The 19147-nt window shown below is 40.2% G+C and overlaps 1 protein-coding gene across 48 annotated transcripts in view; it reads right to left on the bottom strand.

The window, feature by feature from the left end:
- The window catches only part of ZBTB20 (zinc finger and BTB domain containing 20), a 660688-nt gene that overhangs the window by 538541 nt on the left and 103000 nt on the right, over positions 1-19147 (bottom strand). For all 48 annotated transcript variants that reach the window (XM_065587156.1, XM_065587258.1, XM_065587254.1 and 45 more), the window contains exon 2: positions 4029-4087. The gene's annotated coding sequence lies outside the window, so the exon portion shown is untranslated. The remainder of the gene's footprint in view (positions 1-4028; positions 4088-19147) is intronic.

Raw genomic sequence — 19147 nt, 5'->3', positions numbered from 1 at the left:
GACTCCTTGTTGTTTATGCAATGGCAGGGAAATGATTACGTGAGATTCCATGTCTATTATACATATGGATGTATTGAACACAGTGACCAAGTTACAGGGGAGAATTCAGAGAGCCACAATGAAATACACAACTGAGGCTGATAATCAGAATGGAAATAGAAGCCTTTTATAAAAATCATCTGAACAGTCAAATCTCTCTTTCTGTCTCTCTCACACATGCACACACACAATGTTGGGCTTCCCCTCGCTAACTGTTGTCTTTGGCCCATCTAGCCAATTGGTTAATGGATGCACATGCCATAAGGTCATCCCTTAGGAGACATAAGAGTGTGGGGGTTTGGACATTGTTATCTGCAGACATTTGCAGAGGGAGGGAGCAGAAGGGAAGAGGTATTGAGCTTGGAGACTTGTGGAGTATTTTCTTACCTTGAAATGTTATCACATGTTTCAATTTGACACAGGACACCAGAGCAGAACACCCCAAAAGTTTGGATTCTAATTTGTACTTCACAGCCCTCCCCTCCCTCCCCCCGCCCCACACACACCTCTGTATATAAAGCCAAAACAAAAGCCCTGGCTCCAAACATCCCTAAACTTTGAAAATGTTCTGTTCTGGATCTCAAGTAAAAACTTGTCACCCAATCATAGGTAGTATTCATTAAGGGTTCTGTAATCAGTTGTGTAGCAAATTAAACCACGTTCCATATATCCCCAAAAAATAAAAATAGGGAAACGGGTGAATTAGGAGTTCACACCACCCACCCCTACAGCATACTGGGGTCTTAAAAATCAAGGGGAAAATTTATTAGATGTGTCTGGAAAACAAGAAAACATCTTCCCTGGGCAGCTTCAAATGCCAGAAATCTCCCAGTTTTCAACAAGTATTCCTGCTCTTTGATCATACTTCCATATAGATTTATAGCTCATCTGCACTGCAACCATGCTCCTTGTAATTAGAGAGATAAAAGCGGGGAGAATTAAAGGGGTGGGAAAACAATTCTGCACTATGTTGGCCACAGTTGGTGCCCAGATCTTTGGGCTGCTTGCTTTAAAATACAAGTTGTTGCTGAGGTTTGATTTAAGAATCCTGTCAGTTTTGACATTCGGGTGGAAGAACTGCTGCTGGCTCCTGAACAATCTGCATATCGTATTACTAAATAAAATGTCTGAGGTGTATGTGAAGAAATTATAAGCGAGAGTTCATGCACTCCATACCACACTTATGCACACACTCCATACCCCCCCACACACACATCGGTTGGATCTCCTGTCTCTCTTCCACCTGCAATGTAATCTGCACCTTACTTCTCCGTAATTAATTATATGACCCATCCTTTTCTAGCTGGAAGGTTTAACCGTGCTTGTAAGGAGAAAAATGATAACAGTCCATTCTTCTTCATGCCTTACAGTTAAGGACCTACCAAAACTGTGGATTTTTGTGGATAAATAGAAATGCAAATTTTGCTTCTCTCAAACTGCCAGATGATTGGGGAAGATCCCATAAACTTAACACATTTTAATAAATATTTTCCTACACTTTCAGCAAAAAAAGAAATTAAAAACTATGTCTCCAATCCTGCAAACACTCAAATGCTTGCTTAACTTTAAGCACTGTGATTAGTCTTATTGAGTTAAATAGGACAACTCACTCTGCCTAAAGAGAAGCACATGTGTAAGACTTTGCAACAAATTTTGTTAGCAACAATTAAATACATAGGACTAGAATGAGTCTTTAGGCACAGTCTTGCATAAGTGGTGAGGAGCAGATGCAACCACCCCACGGGGAGCTCAGGAAAAGAATTATCTTTCAAAGTGTAAATTCCCTGCCTTGTTCCTGGGGAAAGTAACTCACTACAGCAATTTAACAGATTATCAGCTTCTTCCATGGACCAGCCACCAAAGGTGGGAGAAGAAATGTAGGGTCCCCCCATTTCCCATTCCCTTCCTGATCCTTTCTTGACAAAACACACCAACCACACAGACCTGGCTCTCCCTCTCTATACCATCTACAGCCAAGATGTACAAGAGTCAGGGTTAGGGTTGCCAACTTTCTAATTGCACAAAACCGAACACCCTTGTCCTGCCCCCTGCCCTGAGGCCCTGCCTCTGCTCCAACCCTTCTCTGATGCCCCACCCCCCACTCACTCCAGCCCCCCTCCCTCAGTCGCTCGCTCGCCCCCACCCTCACTCACTTTCTTCACTGGACTGGGGCAGGGTGGGTGGGATGATGCGGGAGGAGGTGAGGGCTCCAGATAGGGGTGCAGGCTCCAGAGTGGGGCCTGCAATGAGTGGTTCAGGGTGCAGGAGGGGGCTCTGGGCTGGGGCAGGGGGTTGGGACGCAGGAGGGGGTGTGGGCTCCGGGAGCAGGCTCAGGGCTGGGGCAGAGGGTTGGCGTGCAGGAGGGGATGTGGGGTGCAGGCTCCAGGAGGGAGTTTGGGTGCAGGAGAGGGCTCAAGGCTGGGGCAGGGAATTGGGGTGCAGGATGGGGTGTGGGGTGTGGGCTCCGGGAGGAAATTCGGGTGTGGGAGGGGGTTCTGACCCGGGGCAGGGGGTTCGGGATGTGGGCTCCCGATGGAGGAGTGGCCAGGCAGCTCTGCACAGTGCACGCTGCCTGCCCCCACAGGCACCGCCCTCGCAGCTCCCATTGGCTGCAGAGGCGGCACTCAGGGTGGGGGCAGGGCGTGGAGCTTCCCTGATCTCACCTGCACCTAGGGGCTGCAGGGACATGCCGGTCGCTCCTGGGAGTGGTGCTGACCAGAGCTGCCAGGGCCCCTTTTTGACTGGGCATTCTGGTCAAAAATTGGATGCTTGGCAACCCTAGTCGCGGGGGGGAGGGGAGGAAGTGGGTCTTCCCCCTATTTATGATCCTATGCCACAATGCAATACCAGGCCACAAGTCTGGCCCTTACTTCTAAAACAGTGGAAATGTATGCTGCAAATGCTAATTACAGCAGGGCAAATGACTGATAATTTAAGAGAGAGAAGGTAGGTGAGGTAATATATTTTATTGGACCAACTTCTGTTGGTGGAAGTGACAAGCTTTCAAGCTTCACAGAGCATTTCTTCAGGTCTGGGAAAGGTAACCAGAGTGTTACAGCTAGCAGTATAGTTAGATAATTCCTGAATTATCTATGCATTATTCTCTTAAATTTGTTATTGAAAATTATTTGAATAATTTTTAGTCTGTATCTCATTGGTGAGCAGATCGTTACGAACACTTACATTAGAAAGACAAGATGTTTTTACTGGGCAATAAATCATATGTTTCTGTTTTCGGACAGGATGAGTAGCTCTCAGCATCTTGTTTCAAGAGCAAATACTTATGAATGATAATTCAAAAGTTGCTTTCTGTGAATATTCTCTAATATTTTCTTAATATATGCTGTTTTCACAGACAGACCTGCTTGTAAATTTGTTCACTCAAATATTTGTTAAAAAGGACAGGAACACTGCAAAACTACATTGTGTTTACGAAGTTCACATTTTAATAAGTAGGAAGATTATCAATTTTTAATATTGCCAGTGCTTTGTTATACACAGTAGTAAAATGACTGAATATTTTAATTAGTTGTTTAGACCTTATTCACTCCTCAGTTAGGCAAAATTCTTACTGAAGGATTCTTGACTGAAAAAGGAGATGCAGCATTTGTCTCACTGAATTAATAAAACTTAAATATATACATATATATTATTATTGCACCATGATCAATCTTTAATACTTCTGAAAATCCCACTGAATTCCTAATATTTGTGAACTTGTATTGCGTAAATTATATACATTAATGTTTATGGTGGTTTCCAATTTATAATCTGTTCTTGCATAATTTCTGCCAAAATTTGCAGAAGTTTCCAAAAAGTTATTGTAATTTTTTTATTCTCTTTCTCCTGCCCCAGCATCCCTCCTGTTCTTCAAAGTTCTCATTTTTGAGCTCTCTAAAAACATCAGCCTGAGTGTGCTAAGTAAATAGCATTTTCAAGTAGATACAATGTGTACCTTTAAATATCTAGAAAATGTTGCTTAATGTTACCTTTTCTCTTCCGACTCCAAAGGGTTAAGAGCAGCTCCTAACACTTCTCTTTTATGCTGCTGTAAAGAAAAGAAATGCTTATATTTAGGGATTTACTCAGACAACACCTTGAGTTTTCATAACGTGCACATGACTCAGTGTTCAGTTGGAGAAGTAGGTGGCTCACTGTGTATATATCAACATATATCCATCTGTTGGAATAAGACAAAACAAAGTCCCACACATTCACATTCAGTATGCAGGTGAAGAACATGTAAATAAGAAGCACTAGTAATGAAAACATCACACCACACATGTACTTTATAGGGAAAAAGTTGCACATGAATACCATATTATGTAGGCATTAACAGAGACTCCAAGGCTACAAATCCCTTCACTTTTTTTTTTTTTTAAGTGGGGTTTTATCATCATTAGGGACAAAACAAATGCTTGTCATAACCAAAATTATACCACTTACTCTTGCCTTTCAGAAGCATTTTTGGGAAAAGTTACAAGTAAATACTTTTAATAGTTCAGGAGTTAAAAACATCACGCATTTTCAAAATTGAAGAACTGGAGTCTAATGTTTTATAATTATACATATATAATTTATAAAAGACTTTGTTTTAACCTTGAAACTTTAAGATATCTAGATAGCATCAAAGTTGTTAGTATTACTTATCATAATGGCCAAAATTTTCAAAACTGGGTGCCAAAAACTAGGGGTAGATTTTCAAAGGCACAAATGAGAATTACACACACAACTCACAATGACTTGCAATGGGAGTTAGGTCCCTAACTGTCCTTGAAAATTTCCCCCCAAGTTCCTAAATCAATATTGAGGCATCTAAATAAAAGTGGCCCAATTTTCAGATGTGCTCAGAACTCATCACTCCAAGCAAGGTAATAATTTTCCATTGCCCAAACACCTGAGACTCTTCAGAGGAGTCCAATGGGGCTGCTTAGCCTAGTATTACAGTCCTGCCATTTAGAAGTTACTACATTCAAGTTCTGAGAATTTTATTTGTCTTAAATTTTTGTTAGTAATAATCCTCCCAAAATGTTATGTCAGCAAAAATTCACACAGCCCATGGAAAGAACCTTCAGTATGACAGAGCTATAGGATTAGCACAAAGCTGAGTAACCCCATTATGATTCACTGAAGATTCTCATATCCTTTTTGGAGGGAAAAATCAGGGGGAAGGGTTGGCAAGTCCAACACATCCACCTTACTAACAACCTGATTACAGCACTAGAGTTTTTCATCATGGTAGGAAGGCATGGGAACGCACAACTGGTTCCCAACTAGTATAAAACAGTTATATTCATGGCCAGCTTATAAACAACAGTAACCATGCAACTGCACACACAAAATGTGTGAAAAGTCATATTGGACATTCCAACTACAACCTTAACTCTGGCTGGATCCTAACTGCTCAAACTTTGCAAAGGTTTGGATCTAGATCTGGATCTCAACTTTTCTTCCCTGTTCCATCTGCAGCAGAAACTTCTTATAACTACAAAAGTGATGTGTTAGGTTTGTAGACAGAGTTAAGGCTGGTATTAGACTGTGCTGTATGAATTTTCTCATAAACAGATGGAGTATTACAGTCTTTACTTACACTACATCTTAACTGATCAATGCTTATATTTTATTAATGGTAAACATCCTTGCTATATAGTTTTTGTAATTGCTATTTTAATTGACAACCTAAGTTTACATTAACAAAACTTTATGTTTGTGATGAACACTGAGTATTTAAGATACTGAGACACAAAGTCCTACTGAAATTGCAAGGAGTTCAAAGTCACAAGCCTTTGGCTAGATTTTCAGTGCCAGCCCTAACTTCTGCGATTTTTTTTTTTACCCACAATTAATTTTTCTCATATTCCTGTGCCCACAGTTAATTGCTGGTACAAATCTTGCCATTTACATACCTCAGTACCTAATAGCACCCACAAAATGTTAAATGGGGATGCAAAAAGGTGAGTGATATTTAGGGGATCAGGTCGAGTCTCCTTTCAAAATCAAGTCCCATATAGCAATCAAAAGTTAATTTTCAGTAGATTTTGCAATGCTGTCTCATGTTTGACTTACTTAGGGTTACCATTCGTCCAGATTCTGCCGGACATGTCCGGCTTTTTTGAGTTAAAAATAGCATCCAGGGGGAATTTGTAAATGTCCGGACTTTCCCCCCATGCAGAGCGTGCGCGGCTGACAGGGCAGCCGGATGGATCCTGCCACTCGCACGGGGCTCTGGCAGCCAGAGCCCCTCCTCCGCTTCCCCCTCCTCTCCCCTGCAGCTTGAAATCACTCCCCTCCTCTCCCTGCATTCGCAGATCGCCGGCCGGCCGTTCGCATCGGGCCTCCGGCAGTCTGGAGCTCCTCCCCCGGCTTCCCCTCCCCTGCTGCCCAGCGCATCACTCCGCAGCACTCTGTTCTGAGCGGCACGGTAAGGGGGCCAGGGGGTCGGAGAAGGGGCAGGGAGGTTCTGGAGGGGGCAGTCAAGAGACAGGGAGCAGGGTTGGATGGGTCGGGAGTTCGGGGGGGGGGCTATCTGGGGGTGTGGATAAGGTTTTGGGCAGTCAGGGTACAGGTAGGGGGTAGGGTCCTAGGGGGGCAATTAGGGTGGGGGAGTCTCAGGAGGGGGCAGTTAGGGGACAAGGAACAGGGAGGCTTAGGTAGGGGGTGGGGTTCTGGAGGGCAGTTAGGAGCAGGGGTCCCAGGAGGGGGCAGTCAGGGGACAAGGAGCGGGGGGGGGGGAGCTGGGGGTTCTGAGGAGGGCAGTCAGGGGGTGGGAAGTGGGAGGGAGTGGATGGGGGTGGGGCAGGGCTAGAGCGGGGCTCCCTCCCCCCCCCCAGTGTCCTCTTTTTTGATTGTGGAAATATGATAACCCTAACTTACTACCTCCAGATTGCAAGGCATTAATGATCCACATATAGGCACCAAGCAGGCAAACACATAGCCTTTGTAATTTGCTGGAAATGAATGTATTTACAAGAACAAACTCAATGAACCGAACTCACTGATTTCTAAAAGATTAACGTATTGGATCGAGATATACCCAAACACAGGAGGCACACAGGGACCCAAGCACATGCCTAAACAGTCAATGTTCTATAACAAAACAGAGATCAATTAATCTAAGCAAATTACATATTGATATAGTCCATACAGATAACAGTAACATACTGTGTTAAACTGAATTTTTCACCCACAAGCAGTAACGGACTATATGTTTGTTATATTTTATTGCTTCCTTTTCATACTAATACCAAAATAAGTTGCATGGCATAATTGACATAAACCATAAATGGTAAATGCTTGTGACCTTTACTTACAGTACTGATAAAAAGTTTATTCAATGAATTGCAATCTGACCAAGAGAGACTAAGATAAGCTTAACCTTTCAGTTCAAGAACATCTGTGTTATTTATGTTTGCTCTAGAGTTTACTGAGATTTCAGCATGACTGAAATGGGGGAGAACCCTAGAGCATGATAATTGGGGATTCTTCTCTCCCTTTAAGATTCTGTATTCAGTAGAGTATACAATTTCCACTCATATTTGTATCACTTCAGCACAATTCTTCATCTAGCAAACACAATCATCACACATGCAAACCATTTTATTCAGTGTTTTGGGGGGAATCACTATTGATCATGGCAAGAACACAGGAACCAAAAGGATTTCAGCCAATGATTTACTGTGTGACCACAAGCAAGTCACTTGGCTCTTCTCACACTTCAGTCAACCCAACATGAATATTAGGTAAAAGCAAGACGTCGCCAAAATGGAGTATGCATCAGAGTTAGGACCTTTCTTTTCAAAAAGATGTTTTTGTGAATTTAGTACTCATGCAGCTTTGGAGTTGAAATCCTGTAGCCTGAGAACAGATATAGTACATATTTCCTAACATAAGCTCACCACTGTGCCTCAACCTTTCACTGGGGAGGCCACTTCCAGTGGTTAGACTGTGGACTAGTTAAGTCTCAATGGCTGATACAGCCGCTTTTATGGGGCTACAAACTATAGGCCAATTACTACCAACCATGGTAATGATTTTTTTGGTATGGACACTTGTCCACTGAGAAATAGACTGAGATCCATCTAACTCATTTCAGGAGTTAAGCTTTTCTGACTGAATAAAATTTAAAACAGACTATCAAATGGCTAGTGCGAATCTACCATGTTCAATGGTAGTGTCTGGAGGATTTCAACAAGTAGACTGCCAAACGTAGACTTGACCTGCTGAGTACAAGACAACTAACTATTGAATCTGAATCGGCTCAGCTGCAAAAGAGGAAGTTTGGTATGCTTACATAGGAAGTTTAAAGGAACAATTCTCAGTGTTACAAGTCTGTCCTCAGCATACAAAAAATTTCTTAGAAAACAGGCCATTCAGTTCCCTGTGCCAGTCTAAATTCCAACTGAAAAAGCCTATTTATCCATATTCTTCTTGGGGAAAGCCTTATGTCAACTGTCTGGCAAAATGACCAAAAAAACCCAAACTTGTTAAAACACCGGCCCCATGATGGCAGAAGAGAATCAGAGAATACTTGCAGTGTCCACCCAACTACCCAGCCATTACCTTTACATACTGAATCTTTAATTAAATTTAAAAGGAAAAACAGAGTCTGGAATATGAATTCTGAAATGTGTTTATGTTACATTAGCTAGGTAGGAAGGAAGTCCTGGAAAGAGGCACCAGTTGCAATATACATTGCTTTAGAGGAAAGTACCAATGCAGATAGGCAAATAAATCATATCATACTATGATAACATATGAAGACCTCAACTGTCAAGAAAATCAGACTGTTAATTCTCACATAAACATTTTTAAAAAATCTTTGATTTTTAATTTACAGTTCAAAGATCACTCTCACAATTCAGCAGCTTTGTCTTTTAAGGCCAATTACTCCAAATGGCTTTTCTCACAACAGAGTGCTTTCTCTCAGCTTTGGGAAAGGTGAGTGAAAACTACCAAGTGATGTCTTCTTCTGCCAGGACCAAATGAACAGTTTGAAAGATTCAATTGATTGATTTGCTTTTGGCACATCAGGGATTAATGGTGGGGTGGATGGCTGCCCAGCAGGGGGAAACAAACAACATATAAAACAAACTTCTTTCTTTTGTCAGGCTTAAGAAGAAGGGTACCAAATGGCTCACAGGTTTAAGTAGCAGGCTGTAGGAGTTTTCCTCTCTAAGTTACAGTTTCAAATCTAGCCTATGTCAACAATGATTCAAGGTAATAAGATGCTGTGCATAAAATTATTTGAATGCTGATCTCAGTCTATTTCTCAGTAGTCAAGTATTCACCTTCTAATAACAAATCAGCACTATTTGGCCTGATCATTTCTAATGACAGCAAAGATGCCAAGCATTGAATGGGCCATGTGGAAGGAGTTATCTTCCACTAAAGAACCTGTCTCCTCAAGGGGCAGTATCAAGTATGTTGGTAAGGGAAGCATATCTTGCCACTGGCCTGTTGTATTGACAAGGAAGATTTTAGACTTCAGAGATGGCAACCTAGCACCTTTCACCAAGATGTAATTCAGACAACAAGAAAGGACACAGAATACTTCTGTTACCACAAACTTGTATCCCATCTCCAATATTGGACAAGATTAAATCTTCTCAGTCATTTTCTTTGCTTGAACTAAACCTGCCTCCACTCAAAAAAGAGTCTCCCTGTTAATAAAAACCTAATTAAAATTTTACCTCATAACAAAGAAAGCTTCCTTTATCCTTAGTCACTATCATTGAATATCCTGAGTCAAAGCTGGTGCTTATTCCTTGAAATCTTTATGAACCATAAGAAAATTTCTCTCAGAGCACCATGTGCAGTTGGAGCTGCTCTAGTGAAAGGAGAGAGCAGGGGTTCTTGTTCAAACTAACCTCTCCCCATTCTCTCCAGCTAACATGTTTCCCCACACACATTGGTTTATTGTGTAGCTCTCTGTATCCCCTCTTCTCTATCTCCCTCCTGGCAGAAGCATCTTTAACTTAAAAATCAGCCCACATGAACCAAATAAAATAAATAAAATAAAAACTCAACGTCTATAAGGAATACACAGTCTAACCTGCTTAATTATTAACAGGTAAACACAACACATCCTGAATTATTTACTTAATCTTTTTCAACTACAAACCTCAGACTTTTAGAGCATGAAATACGTGCTTTCTTTAAGGACAAAAACCAGTTTCTTTATACAGCATTTTTTAGAAGGAATACAGGCCTCTTGTTAACCCCATGCTGCCACCCTCCAAGTAGTACTTCTATGGAGTATTAAAGCATGGGACTAAAAATCAATTTGTATACCAGAGTTTGCAAGTGAATCAACTCTTTGGTCCTGCCTAGTAACTCTGAGTGAAATCATGATTCCTGTGAGGTTTATACACACTGTTTCTTTAAATCTGCAGCAAGAAGCACGGCAGGAGGGGGAGCCGGTGAAGGTGACAGAAGTTTTACAAATGAAGCAGAGAAAGACAGAGTAGCTTTAGGGACAACCCTGTCTTTTCTTCTAGTAAAGTGTCTTGTTCAATGTTAGAAGAAAATAGCTCTTTCTTTCATATGGCATTGCTTACTGATCTTACTACTACAAATGAATGAGTTGTATCTAACTTTATCTTGATTCATCTTTATCTTCTACAGCTTGGTCATTCTTGTTCTTAAGCCTACTGCAAGAAACTTCTTGTTGGTGCCTTAAGCAAAAAAGTCAACATCATATATCCCTCAGGATCTAATCAAGCAATCTCCTAGGACTGACCTCCAGCAGTCTGCCATGAGGTTCTTCCTGCTTCATTATTCTGCCTAGCACAGAAGGACTACTTGGTAGGTCTTCCAGTCTCTCATTGCCTGATCTGATGGAATACAGTCTACCGATATGTTGTGAGAGCATATGGGAAATTAGGTGGGTAACAACATCATTGCTGAAAATGTGACAGAGCATTGATTGCTGAGGATAGAGTGTGCCCTTTGAGCTCTTCTGTGTTCAAATCTCAAAGCAATTTTTTCTCCTCTCTAGCAGATCATGCCATCACACATCTGGTTGTCTTTACAGATGGGCTCAGGTCATAGTAAAGAGATAAATCATTATAACTCAACAAATGTGCTTCTGACTGGCAGGAGGCCTTTCCCAGTTACCCTTTCAATGGAAGAGATGGCATGACACCTCCTCCTTGCCTTAGTCCAACAAAACACATATGCATACAAACCAAAGTTACACAGTAAATCATGCAAAAGGCAAGTAATGCCAAAACTTGCCCCCGAACCTTAACTCTGTCTCTCCTTGTGGATAAACTTTATGATATATCTTTAATACGATCACATGCTCCTTCTTCAAAAACATTTTTACCACATTTAGACACTTGTGTAATATTTTTATTCTTTTCTACTTATTTAATTGTTATAATGATCCAGCATGATTTTATTGTCTCACACTTGTTATATGATGAGGTTTCTTCTCTCTCTGAATTTTAATAATTTTGTCAATTTTGTCAGCACTATACATTTTCAATCCAACCACAGCCTTCCTTAGGTGCAATTCAGGGGATGAGCCAGTTCATTACAGAGCTAACTTAGCTGCTATTTTAGGTGGCCTACATATGCTAGCAAAATTTTATTGTCACTTTATGCTCTATGTTTAATATTTAGTATATTGTATAAGAATAGTTTACTGTATACTTCTCATACAAATTAAATTCTGTTTGATACTCACAGAGTAATACCATTTGCTACACATATATCTAAGATTGCAGAAAATAATGATAGGATATATTGCAGATATTTGAGAAATGCTGTGTAATTATTTAGTTAGAGACCATGTTATATTTCATAGCCCAAGTGGGCAGAGTTAAGATTATGCAAGCAATTTTAACAGTAGCTTTTTTTTTTTTTTTAAACTTTCAACCACAAACCCTCTTCTCCGAACCTTTCATACTGTCTGGCTGAGAAAGGGACAAAGTATATTTCCTAGTTGCAGAGATCTTAAGATACAAAGGAACTTCATTCTTTGCACGTAACAAAGCACACAGCAGATTTCCCCTAACCTTTTTGCATCTCACCAGACTGAGAGGAATGGAGACCCTTGACTGAGCCATAAACGCTCTCAGTGCACTTTTCACAAGGCACTTGAGGTAGCCACAGGCTCATGTGTAATGCAACCTTCCTTAATGTAAACAAGGAAGCTTGACTGGAAAAAAAAACAGTAAAAAATATCCGGTGCCTGAGGAGGATGTAATTTCAAAAGGGTCAGAACTCAGCCAAATCAAAACCAAACTTCCCCAGAATATTAAAAAAGCACTTGAGTCAGAACTATTTCCATGCCAAATTCCAACTACTTATCCCCAGACATTTTGGGTGTAAAGCTGTTCAAAAATGACCCCAAAATATTTGTTTCTTTATTATGAGAAAATATATTATTTTCCACTCTCCTTGTACTTAAAAAAAGTCTGAATTAAGTACAAACTGACAGGTAACTCTGAGGTCCACAGGAACATTTGTGGGGAGGAATAGCTCAGTGGTTTGAGTATTGCCCTACTAAATCCAGGGTTATGAGTTCAGTCCTTAAGGGGGCCATTTAGGGAGCTGGGGCAAAAATCAGATTTGAGCAGGGGGTTGGACTAGATAACATCCTGATATTCTATGCTTCTGTCTCACTAAGGACTGAACTCAGTGGGACAAAATCATCCATGCTGTGATTCCTCTGATTTATGGAATCACACCAGAGACATATTTGACCAAATATCTGCATTAGAATCTTTTTTGTCTCTGAAATGACTGAGCCATTATGGGTTGAAGAGACAGCACCTTCTACCACCCACTTTTGATTTGAAAAGTGACTGATTCTCTGAAGCCAGAAAAAAGGCAGATAACCCTTGATCTCTAGCAAGTGCTTCACTCACATTTCTCTATAAACACTTTTTTTTCTGAGATGCTCTTGATGCAGGTAAATATTCACTGTGAGGGAGAGACAGTCTCAGTAAAATTCTGGGTTGAGTTGCATCCTGTCCTGGTTCTGAAACCCAAGGAATCCCAGTTAAGAAAGTTGATGCCATCCAGAGAGAAGGTCTTGCTATCCCCCACGATGCTTTGGATTTTTATATTTCAAAAGCCATAACTTGTCAACAGACTTATAAATTCTTTTACAATGAGTTGTGAAGCTGAGCTAGAGGTTCAAGCTTTAGCAAACAGCAGACTTGTCTTCCTGCAAAACTGGGAGATCACAGCAACAGCAATGTCTTTTTTTCATGGTAAGGTATTCGTGTACCATTTTTAAAAAGGAATTTAATTGTTTATTACAATCCCTGACAAATCTCAGTCCCAAAGCTTTTCTCAATTACTGCTGTGGATGCTTGTCAAGTGACATGCAAACCATTTTTTTAATTAAAAGAGTGGGGAGGGAGAGAAAGAGAGAGACAATTTCACATTCTTTCTTCCCCAAGTACTTTTCTGAATTTTTCAAAAATATTCCAACACACATAACACTTAAATGGCATATACTAAAATTACAATAAAGGATTTCTGTTAACATTTCCTCTAGGAAAAAAAAATCTACGAAACCTCTCTGAAAATGCATCTTTTCCCACTTACATTCAGAGGGGACCATTAAAAATTCAATGTTTGCCACTCTGCAGTGACTGAACCACTGCAATGGGTTTCTCTTAAGGTAAGTATAGGAAAATACCATAGTTAATGCAGGTCCCTGGCAGAGTGAATTTTGAATATTCAGTGGCACCCAGCATAGAAATAAATGTTGGCATGATTTGCATTGCTTCTCTTTCTTTCTCTTTTATTAATTCCTTGTAACAATACACTTTACTTATTTTTGATAATCATCAAAGGTTACAAATCAGTACACACAAACCAAGTAACAAGAATGAGCACAAACCCAATGCAATATATTAAAATAATTAATGCCTGTATAAAAATAGCAATTATGTTAATCAACATCAATTCCTGGACAATCAAGTCAGTAGGGTATTTTGGAATTTTAACATTCATTTAACATTTCATCCATTTTTAAGGACATTGGGATGACTGGTTTATTAACACCATCATTCAGTTCAAAGACATGGATGAACTGTGCCCAGATAGTGAAATATTGCTTATTTTTATTATGTTGCAAACTAGTAAATTTCTCCGTGGCAAGAATGTCCCATATTTTTTTGAACCAATATCACAAAGTATATAGAGATTCAAGTTATGAAGGAAACAACCCAACAAGAGGATTTACTTTTTCAGGTTAGGACTCCTTGTCAGCACTCAGCAGAGCCATGGATATTTTATTAGGTCAAAGTCATCTTTACAGGTTAACACTACTGAAGTCAATGAATTTACACCAGGGATGAATTTAGCCTATTCTAGTGAATGTTATAACAAATACTTTTTAATTAACAACTTGTTAGTGTAAATATTTTCTTACATAAAGAAGTCTGTTTTCTTAGGGAATAGTCACAAAAACATGAACTTGGGATCTCCTGGATTTTTTTTATTGTTGCTTTAATTCTATAAAAATTTGTGCTCCAAAATGTGTGTGTGTGTGTGTGTGTAATTAAAAAATGACTTTCACTGATTAATATTTAAAACAGTTTAATGGATTAACTAGCTTTATATCCTCTTAGACTAACCAGAGGCAGATAAGGTTTCTGAACTGTATCATGTTGTACTATATTTTAAGCATATACATTATTATAATTATTAATTATTTGTATTGCAGTAGCATGTAGGGGCCCCAAGTGAGCTCAGGACCCCAGTGTGCTAGGCACTGCATAAATACATAATGGGAGACAGTCACCCAAAAGCGTACAGCCTAAATAGTCTGGAGAGACAGATAGTGAGAGGAAAGGAGTTCCATTAACATTCTAGAGGGGAAACCGAGGCAAAGAGATTATGTTGCTTGCCCAAGGTCAAACAGGAAGTCTGTGGCAGAATGGAAATTTGAAATTACCCCAGGTCTACACTACAGATCTATATTGGTACAACTATGTCACTTAGGAGTGTGAAAAATCCACCCCCCTGAGCAACGTAGTTATATTGACCTAATGCTCCCCAGGTAGACAGCTCTATGTTGATGGGAGTGCTTCTCCCATTGACATAATCGACTTTCCTTAGAGGTGGTAGCTAACTACGCCAATGGAAGAAGCTCTCCCTTCTTCACGTAAGCGCTACAATGGCACAACTGCTCTATACAGCATTTTAAGTGAAGACCTGCCTTTAGATTTCCTAACTACCAGTTCAGCTCCTTAACAAGGCCATCCTTCTTTCTTATTAATACAAACATGCTTCATGGGAATTCCCGTGATAATTCTCTGTCCCAATCAGTTTTCATTTCTAAACATAATATTTCACATTTATATAAAGACTTTCATCACGGATCTCAAAGCACCTTGTAAGTTTGAATGAAACCTCACAAGAGGCCTATGGAAGTAGGCATGTACTATCCCCTTTTTATAAATTATGAAACAAGCACAGAGACATTAAGAGACTTGCCTGAGGTAACAGCACAACAGCAAGCAATGGTGAGACCATGAGCCCCGACTTCCATCGGATACCCATCAGACATCCCGGGCTACTTCATCTGAACCCAATATACAAATCTCTAAAGCTGACTGTGCCAAAATACACTGGTCTACAATTTTGGAGAAGTCGTCTGCTTCAGAGATAAAATGTGCTATTTATTATGTATTTTGATGTGCTGAATTCAAATATGACAATTAAAACAACTGATTGGCTACTGTTTCTAAGATATTTAAGTTTTTACATTTTATGTCTATGTATATCGTATAGATAGTAGAGTTTTAATCATAAATTGTAAACCTAGGTCTTTTCATGTGTTTATGGTTGCTTTACATGATAATATTTCACCTGTCCTGTTTATGTAACACTTTAAAAATCAGCAAAAGGGTTATGTAAATAAAATGTATTATGAAACAAAAGGCAAAAAACTATTATGGACATAGTTTAGTCCTATTCAGTGTCTACTCGGCGCTTCTGGGCTTGTCTCTTGTATTCATTAAATGGAGCATCTCTTGACACTGTCCAGCAATAGTCTGCAAGCATCGATGGGCTCCATTTGCCCTGATAGCGTTTCACCATTGTTGCAATGTCCTGGAGAAATCGCTCGCCGTGCTCATCGCTCACTGCTCCGCAGTTCGGTGGAAAAAAATCTAGATGAGAGTGCAAAAAATGTATCTTTAGTGACATGTTGCAACCAAGGCTTTTGTATGCCTTGAGGAGGTTTTCCACCAACAACCTGTAGTTGTCTGCCTTGTTGTTTCCGAGAAAATTTATTGCCACTAACTGGAAGGCTTTCCATGCCGTCTTTTCCTTGCCACACAGTGCATGGTCAAATGCATCATCTCGAAGAAGTTCACGAATCTGAGGACCAAAGACACTTTCCTTTATCTTAGCTTCACTTAACCTTGGAAATTTTCCACGGAGGTACTTGAAAGCTGCTTGTGTTTTGTCAATGGCCTTGACAAAGTTCTTCATCAGACCCAGCTTGATGTGTAAGGGTGGTAACAAAATCTTCCTTGATTTTTAACAAGTGGTGGATGCTGAACTCTTTTCCTCCCAGGCTCCAATGACTCTCGGAGTGGCCAATCTTTCTTGATGTAGTGGGAATCTCTTGCACGACTATCCCATTTGCAGAGAAAACAGCAGTACTTTGTGTATCCAGTCTGCAGACCAAGCAAGAGAGCAACAACTTTCAAATCGCCACAAAGCTGCCACTGATGTTGGTCATAGTTTATGCACCTCAAAAGTTGTTTCATGTAGTCATAGGTTTCCTTAATATGGATTGCATGATCAACTGGAATTGATGGCAAAACATTGCCATTATGCAGTAAAACAGCTTTAAGACTTGTCTTCGATGAATCAATGAACAGTCTCCACTCATCTGGATCGTGAACGATGTTGAGGGTTGCCATCACACCATCGATGTTGTTGCAGGCTACAAGATCACCTTCCATGAAGAAGAATGGGACAAGGTCCTTTTTATGGTCACGGAACATGGAAACCCTAACATCACCTGCCAGGAGATTCCACTGCTGTAGTCTGGAGCCCAACAGCTCTGCCTTTCTCTTGGGTAGTTCCAAATCCCTGACAAGGTCATTCAGTTCACCTTGTGTTATGAGGTGTGGTTCAGAGGAGGAGGATGGGAGAAAATGTGGGTCCTGTGACATTGATGGTTCAGGACCAGAAGTTTCATCCTCTTCCTCGTCTGACTCAAGTGAGAATGATTCTGGTGCATCAGGAACTGGCAGTCCTTCTCCGTGGGGTACTGGGCGTATAGCTGATGGAATGTTTGGATAATGCACAGTCCACTTTTTCTTCTTTGACACACCTTTCCCAACTGGAGGCACCATGCAGAAGTAACAATTGTTGGTATGATCTGTTGGCGCTCTCCAAATCATTGGCACTACAAAAGGCATAGATTTCCTTTTCCTGTTCAACCACTGGTGAAGATTTGTTGCACAAGTGTTGCAGCATGTGTGGGGCCCACCTCTTGTCCTGATCTCCAATTTTGCAGTCAAAATAAAGGTGATAGGCTTTCTTAACCATAGTTGTTATACTGCGCTTTTGTGATGCAAAAGTCACTTCACCACAAACATAGCAGAAGTTATCTGCACTGTTCACACAAGTACGAGGCATCTCTGCTCATTTTGGCAAAACAGAAATGTGTCCCTTTGCAAAATCAAACACTGACAAATAAGAGAGCACGACACTGTATGATTTCTAGAGCTGATATAGGGCAATTTGTTCATCAGAGTGATGTAAGCTTCGTTATGATGGCATCATCCATGACTTCTAGGAATAACATGATGCAATTCATATCATGTATGATGCAATACCAGCTTCAGATTGCATCATTCATTGTTTTGCCTAAAAAGCAAGTACTGTCCAAACCCAGTCATAGATTTATTCATAGATCCAGTCAAAGATGTATTTTAGTCATTTCTGGTTTAAATTGAGATCCCGTCCCTTTATAGCTCACTTATCCTCCACCATTCCCAAGTCAAGGGTCGTATATACTGACCCAATAGCATATCTTGAAAACTAGAGCCAATCAACAATTTTAAGCATCATTTTCGTTCTCAGTGACCCAGAATTAATAAAGTTTGACTACATTTATTTCAGAAGCATTTTGGCTGTAGAGCAGTGATATCTTTAATTCAGCCCCCAAATAGTCTTTCAAACTGTGAGCACTTTGGAGGCAGGCACTCTAGGTTTGTACAGCACTTAGCATAAGGAGGCCTCAATGTGGTTGAGTCTGTGAGGTTCAACCCCAATATAAAATGATAAATGCAAAAAACAATTCATAGCAAATCCTAAAGAAAATGTATAAAATCAGCTACCCGGCATTGCTCTCAAATATTACTATTCAACAAAGGAAATTCCTGGGAGTCCTAGTAAAAATAAACCTGGCTGGGTCTGAAATGTCTTTTCAGAATAATGGGAAATGTTTGGATCGTTGTCTGTGGGAACACAAAGATCAGGCATCTGTAGTGTTCAGAAAATGCTTGACTCTCACATAGACTTGCAAGAGGTGAAAATTACAGTATTAAACTGCATAACAGGGATTGAGAGTGCTGAACTCGTGAAAGTAACATTTCAAACTGCTCCTCCAAAGAGAAGATTAACACAAAACTAAAAAGATACTCTCATCTTACTAAAACAAGACAACGTGCATGATACCAGCATGTACAACAAGAGAATGAGCTGCTCCAGAAGATTTCATTTTAAGTATATAATACTACATAATACATCTTAGTGCTGTTGCCACATACAGTACGTCATGAGAAAGATTTCCCTGAAAAACACAGGTTACTGATGAAGTCACATGATGGGATACTGGAGCTTTCACTCACAGTTAGTCACTTTCTCAGTCCTAAAAGGGATTCATTTCTTCCTCCAGACATGAACAAATGATGATTCCTGAAGTGCCAAATATTGAGTGTAAGTGCAATCTTCTTCGCTCAGTTACTGGCAAAAAGCACCAGTTAAATACATGCAGAAAGAATTCAGGTCCTGATTTAGAACACTGCAGTGAAGTGTATTGCATTAAGCTGAAGCTTATATACTCATCATAACCCTAGCAATTAGTGTTGAGCCAGCTGCTAGAAACACCACTCTG

Source organism: Chrysemys picta, chromosome 1, assembly GCF_011386835.1.
Source record: "Chrysemys picta bellii isolate R12L10 chromosome 1, ASM1138683v2, whole genome shotgun sequence".
Lineage (NCBI taxonomy): Eukaryota > Metazoa > Chordata > Testudines > Emydidae > Chrysemys > Chrysemys picta.
This window is presented reverse-complemented; position numbering and strand designations above follow the sequence as displayed.